The 6,037-nt window shown below is 40.9% G+C and overlaps 1 non-coding gene across 1 annotated transcript; it reads right to left on the bottom strand.

Annotated features, from left to right (window-relative positions):
- Positions 1-323: 323 nt before the first annotated feature.
- Positions 324-395, bottom strand: TRNAH-GUG (transfer RNA histidin (anticodon GUG)). The gene has a single exon. It is a non-coding gene; the product is annotated as a tRNA-His (tRNA).
- Positions 396-6,037: the final 5,642 nt, after the last annotated feature.

Below are 6,037 nucleotides of genomic sequence, written 5' to 3' on the forward strand. Positions count from 1 at the left end.
GTGAAAACTAAGAAAGATCACACCCAAACAGACTTCACTGAACCGTCCTGATCTCTAAGTAGCTGTAATGACTTAAAACTATATGCTCACTATAGCAGTGCATTTATCAAAATATCCAAAAATATTTAAGTTAAAAAAAAACCCCACCGAACCACTTAACAAGAGGATAACTGAAGTAATACTTGTGGTACATACACAGGTATCAAACGTTCTTGTAAAAGTTGCAGAGCTTCTAATTGGTTTCTCATTTTAGTCTAATAACTAATCAGTTATTTTTGGTCTGCAGACTTTAATTATACCTCTTCAAAAGATGCACCTTTCCCTGCCGTGACTCGGATTTGAACCGAGGTTGCTGCGGCCACAACGCAGAGTACTAACCACTATACGATCACGGCAAGCTATCAGAAAACTCGAAATTAGAGACATCTTTTTTCAGCAGTGCTCTTCAAAATTCTATACAAATGGTGCCACCTACAGTTTACACTGTGTTTTAACAGCAGCTGGTTATAAACGTCCTCAGAAGTAATTAGTTACTGCCTTCTCAAAATTTCTTTCAGGCTTGCTTTTCCTTTCTCCTAATAGTTCATGCTTATCACGATTTCCTAAAAACAGGCTCAGGAGAGTTATAATAACCTTTTTCATGTCCCCCAGACCTTTTCAAAGAGAACATTCTTTTTCCTATTTTATCAGTTGTGGGGAGGTAAAGCCATGACAGTAAAGTCTGTCTGTGTGCTGTAAGGACATATTTAGGCAAATGAACAATATCTACTTAATTGAAAACTGTATTTGATAAGTTGAACCAGGCATGATTCATTCTAATTTGAGGGCTTGTACATATAGATGCCCTCTTCCTTACCCCTGCAATAAGCAGAGAACATTAAGCCCCCCGTCTTTTCTAGAATTTCCATTATCTGCTGTGGAAGGAGGTTGTCAGACACCACATATGATGTCTGAGGGGAGTGAGCACATAGCTTCTTTCAAGACCATCATTTAATGTTATATTGAAGCAACTTCTGGGAAGCACATGCCCTTTGTCAGATGATCATACACAAAAAGACTGAACAACATTCAAGTAGGCACAACAGCAAAAACTTGTTAGCTCTCTCAAATGAAAGCTCTAACAGAGGTCAAGCTATGAAACATGAGCAAAGATCATCATGGGGAAAGAGAATAATGCAGCAAGCTCTGGGGCCCTCAAGCCTTGCTCAGAAAATGCAGCCTGTCTTCCTCATGCTCACCTTCACTGTAGTAATATTCATTGTTTGCCTCACTGATAGACCTGGAGATTGCAGCAGCATCACAGTGCCACACTGAGTCTCTGAAGAAGGAGGAAGACATACATAGAGACTTATTAGGCTGTCATACCTGAGACCATTAACGTGTCTTCAACATGTCTTTAACATGCTGAGATGTGGCTTTACTCTGGGTGAAGGTCTGCACAGTGGGGACTAATACATAAGTAGACTGTGTAAAGGAAACATCAGGCTGGGACTTTAAAAGGCAAACATTGTAAATAGACTCTTCTCTGCCTCAGGGCTCTTCAGACTTGCACTGCCTCTGTCTTAGAGAAAAGCAGAGGTACATCCTGTAAGGATGGGTCCTCCCTGCCACTGCAGCTGCAGGAGGGAAGGATAAAGTCTCTCTCTCTTTCTGGTGTCTGCTGGGAGCACATGAAGCAAACCTCTAACACTGGTTTGTACTGCTGTACCTAGCCTTAGAGCCTTGCCTGGTGGCTTGGTGTGACCAGAACAGCATTTTGCAGAAGGGTCAGTGTACCCTGTCACAGGCCTGGACAGCTGCTGGTTCCCTGATCTCCCACACTGCCAGGCACAGCTTAGCTCAGTGTTTAGGGACTGCATTGCTACCACAAGCTTGAAAGAAAGAAAAACAGGACCAGGAGTAGTAAACTTAGGCTTGCTGTTGCCTTACAAAGCCATTACACTGAGCAAAAATTAAGCCTGTGTAAATAAACACAACAACAACAACAGTCTTTCAGTTCTTACACTACAGATATCTGGAAAACAAGTGTCAAGCAGAATAAGCTGATGAATCTTTGGGCAAGAAAAAGGGTCTGGAAAAAGCAATCCTCTACAGGACAGCATGTATATTGTCAGCTGTAAGAACTCACAGTATGGGAAGGCCTTTTTCCTTTTCCCTTACCGGCCTCCAAGCCCTTTGCACAAAGAATTCCCTGAAAAGCTGAAGAATGACTGTCAGCTCTGGGTGAAAGCTTTGGTGTGGTACTCCCCTATACCCCAAGAACCTTGATTAAACAAGACAAAGAAACTGAGTACTAGCATTTAATAGCCACTGTCAGGAAAGTGTATCAAGTGCTCTTCATTACTGCAAATTTTCCGTTTATTTTTTTTTTCTTTTTTTAATGTAGTCATGAAAAAAATGTGGTTTAGAAAGAATGGTGGTAGATAAGGGCTGAAATCAGGTCTTGCCTGTGAACAGGACTGTACTGTACCCTCAGAGAGTCACCTGTACGTGAGCATGAATGCATTTGAAAAATGGTGTTGCCTAGCATCATGCATGCATGGGCAGGTAAAACAAACCTGGAACAAAAATACTTCAGTCATACTTCTCTGAGGTTTCTTGTTGTCGTAGACCAGCAGAAATAAAGCTCTTAAAAGGTCTACTTAATTTTCATACTTAGGTCCTTAAACAACCTTAGTTGCTGTTTGTTTTGTTGTTTTTTTTTTTTTTTTTAATTTGGATCTTGTTATTACTGTTTACCTGACCTGAAGTAACAACAGCAATTTCAGTTTTGTTTGGGTTTCTTGTAACTTCCAGATTTCCCCTAAAGATAGAAGTCTAGTCAATATAGGTACAGGTTTCTCTCCATGGCATCACCCTTCAAAGTAAAGAGGTTAAGTTAAAATTACTGTAGGACTCCTTGAGGTTCTTTACAGCACAAGACTCAGCAAATGAAGGAGATTTGAAATGTGTTTTGTCTTACAAATCATCAATAAATTATTTGCAGCTATGATGAGACAGGCTCCTTGCAAGCTCTGAAACCTGTATTAATCTACTATACAGTGTCACCTCCCATAGCAGTCATAGGGGTGCCTTACTTTTTTTGCAGCAGTGGAATAGGCTTGCTAGATTCCCATAAAAAAAATTCATATCATTGTTTTAAATCTGGATCTCAGACAAACAAAAAAGCACTTCTAGTTTCATCTTCTTGTACAGAGCTTACAATGTCATCTAATGCATGTTTTGCTAAGTCGAGTCACTTAGATACTGTGTTTATTTCAGACCTATATACACATGATAAAAAAATACAGTTTATAAAAAATAAATGTCATTAATTACATCCATAAGCCCTTAGGATCAGTACACAAACCTTTCAGGTGATATAACAAGCACTAATCACTGGGTGATAATATAGAATCATAGAACAGTTAGGGTTGGAAAGGACCTTAAGATCATCAAGTTCCAACCCCCCTGCCATGGGCAGGGACACCTCGCTCTAAGCCATATCACCCAAGGCCTCGTCCAACCTGGCCTTGAACAGTGCCAGGGATGGAGCATTCACAGCCTCCCTGGGCAACCTATTCCAGTGCCTCACTACCCTAACAGGAAAGAATTTCCTCCTTATATCCAATCTAAACTTCTCCTGTTTAAGTTTTAACCCATTACCCCTTGTCCTATCACTACAGTCCCTAATGAAGAGTCCCTCCCCAGCATCCATATAGGCACCCTTCAGATACTGATCATTTCATTAGTTGTACTACATTTTACAACTTTCCACCCAGTCTCTATGCATCTTGCCATTTTTTAAATATATTTTCTTTTTTTCTCATCTCTATTAGTAAAATGCTAATAGTTCTTTTTTGTTTTCCCCAGAGAAAGGTTAGTGAACATGAGCATGCCTTGTGCAGTATTTGTACAGCCGTGTGATTCTCTGCCCCTGAGCCCAGCATTGCCATCATTACTTGGGTTCACGAAACAGCTACACAGTTTTCACCCACATACATGAGAAGACATTCTAAATATTTGCAGCGTCCTTTTTTTTTTATTTTTGTCATTGCTGTTTTGTTTGGATTTTTTTTGTCTAAAAATAATCTTTCAAAACAGATGTCAGTTTTGGACAGAACATGTTCTCTTGTTCAGTATTGAATCTCCGGTTAAAAGAAAAAAGAGTAATTAGAAGACACTCCTCTTTCTCCCCCCACTTTGTAGGTAGCAAACAGGTACCTGGTTACATGGGTACACTTCCTGGAAGAAGGACTTGAAACATGTACAAACAGCATTTCTCTTTTTCCTTCTCATTTCCCAAGGAGATTCTTTACTTAACAGATTATTAATTAATTTAGGGTGAATCTCTCCTAGTGTTTTTGGTGTGATCTCTTCCGGCTACTGTCAGCATAAGCAAGCACTAATGGGACTAGCTTCCAGGCTACCACCTGTGTTTTAGCTGAGTGTCTCCAGCATCAGGCCATGGAGCTTATGGTTTTTGCCTTTGCAATGAGTTAGCTGTGCAAGAGTAACACTTGACAGAAAAACTTGAGACAGGCATACCCTCTCCATACCCATAAACAAGTAGCCCAAGACACCAGCACAGGGAATAGGAGACCTTGATCAGGTCTCTCCTCTGCCTATTTCTATTGCTGAGAAGAATTTCTCATTCTGTTTGAGGCCTGCCTGTACCAGAAAGGATGTGTTTCTTCTAGTCTTAGAGATGGGAGATACAATCCCTCTATTTAATTCTGAGTGACAATTGTAATCTCCATGATGGCCAGCTAAACATAAGCCAGCTTGTGCCCAGGCAGCCAAGAAGGCCAACAGCATCCTGGCCTGTATCAGAAATAGCATAGTCAGCAGGGCTAGGGCAATGAGCATCCCCTTGTACTTGGTGCTGGTGAGGCTGCACCTTGAATCCTGTGTTCAGTTCTGGGCCCTCACTGCACAAGAGACACTGAGGTGCAGGAACGGGTCCAGAGAAGGGCAATAAAGCTGGTGAAGGGTCTGGAGCACAACTCTGATGAAGAATAGCTGAGGGAACTGGAGTTGTTTAGTCTGGAGAAGAGAAGAATCAGGGGCACCTTGTGACTCTCTATAGGTACCTGAAAGGAGGTTGTAGTGAGATGGGGGTAGGTCCCTTCTCCCAAGTAACAGGTGATAGATAAGAGAATGGCCTCAAGCTGCACCAGGAGAGGTTCAGATTGGATATTAGGAACAGTGTCTCCACTAAAAGCATAGTCAGGCATTGGAACGGGCTTCCCAGGGAAGTAGTGGAATCGCCGTCCCTGGAAGTGTTCAAAATCGTGTAGATGAGGCTCACAGCGATGCAGTTTAGTGGTGAACTTGGCATTGAGGGGGTTATGCTTGGACTTGATCTTAAAGCTCTTTTCCAACCTAGCTGATTCTATGATTCCATGACTCTCATAATAGCTTCATGCGAGTCAAATGTCTATTCTGACCACATGATAGAAAAGACTTGGGTGCTAGGTCAAAGCTCAAAACTGGATTCATACTCTCTTTTAACTGCTTAGTTTTAATTGTCACCAGTTTGCAGAATGATCTTTAATAAACATTTCTGAATGGCTCTTGCAATCTGTATGCAGTTGTCCACATCAAAGCAGTTTGGGATGTATAAGTGAAAGTCTCTTTTAGCACTCTTTTTATGGTTAGAAACAGAATTTTTCTGGCATTTTCTGTGTTTGGTGTTTTGTTCCTGGATGCCTTCAAGCAAGAAAGCCCATTCTCACACACATGCACATTGGTGGTTTGTCTCAGTAAAAATAAACCAGAGTTTAATACAGGCTGACAAAATTTGGCTTCTGGCTGTTTGCTATTAAAAATATAACAGATTAAAGAGTTTTTGATGCAAAAATAGTAAGGGCATTCAGTGAAAGTTAGCATTTGTATGAATCACAATCATCACACAGACCACAGAAGCTGCTTTGAGGAAATAATGCACAACTGGAGTTTTGATGCTGTCTAGATAGCAACATCCAACATACTTGTAGGAGATGGTGAACACCATGATGTATCCACTTGTTAGTTTTCATTACAGAGTTAGCTTATT

This window comes from Neopsephotus bourkii, unplaced genomic scaffold (assembly GCF_033783945.1).
Source record: "Neopsephotus bourkii isolate Nb327-2 ecotype Australia unplaced genomic scaffold, CSIRO-AGI_Nbou_v1 NB_704, whole genome shotgun sequence".
In the NCBI taxonomy this organism is placed as follows: Eukaryota; Metazoa; Chordata; class Aves; order Psittaciformes; family Psittacidae; genus Neopsephotus; species Neopsephotus bourkii.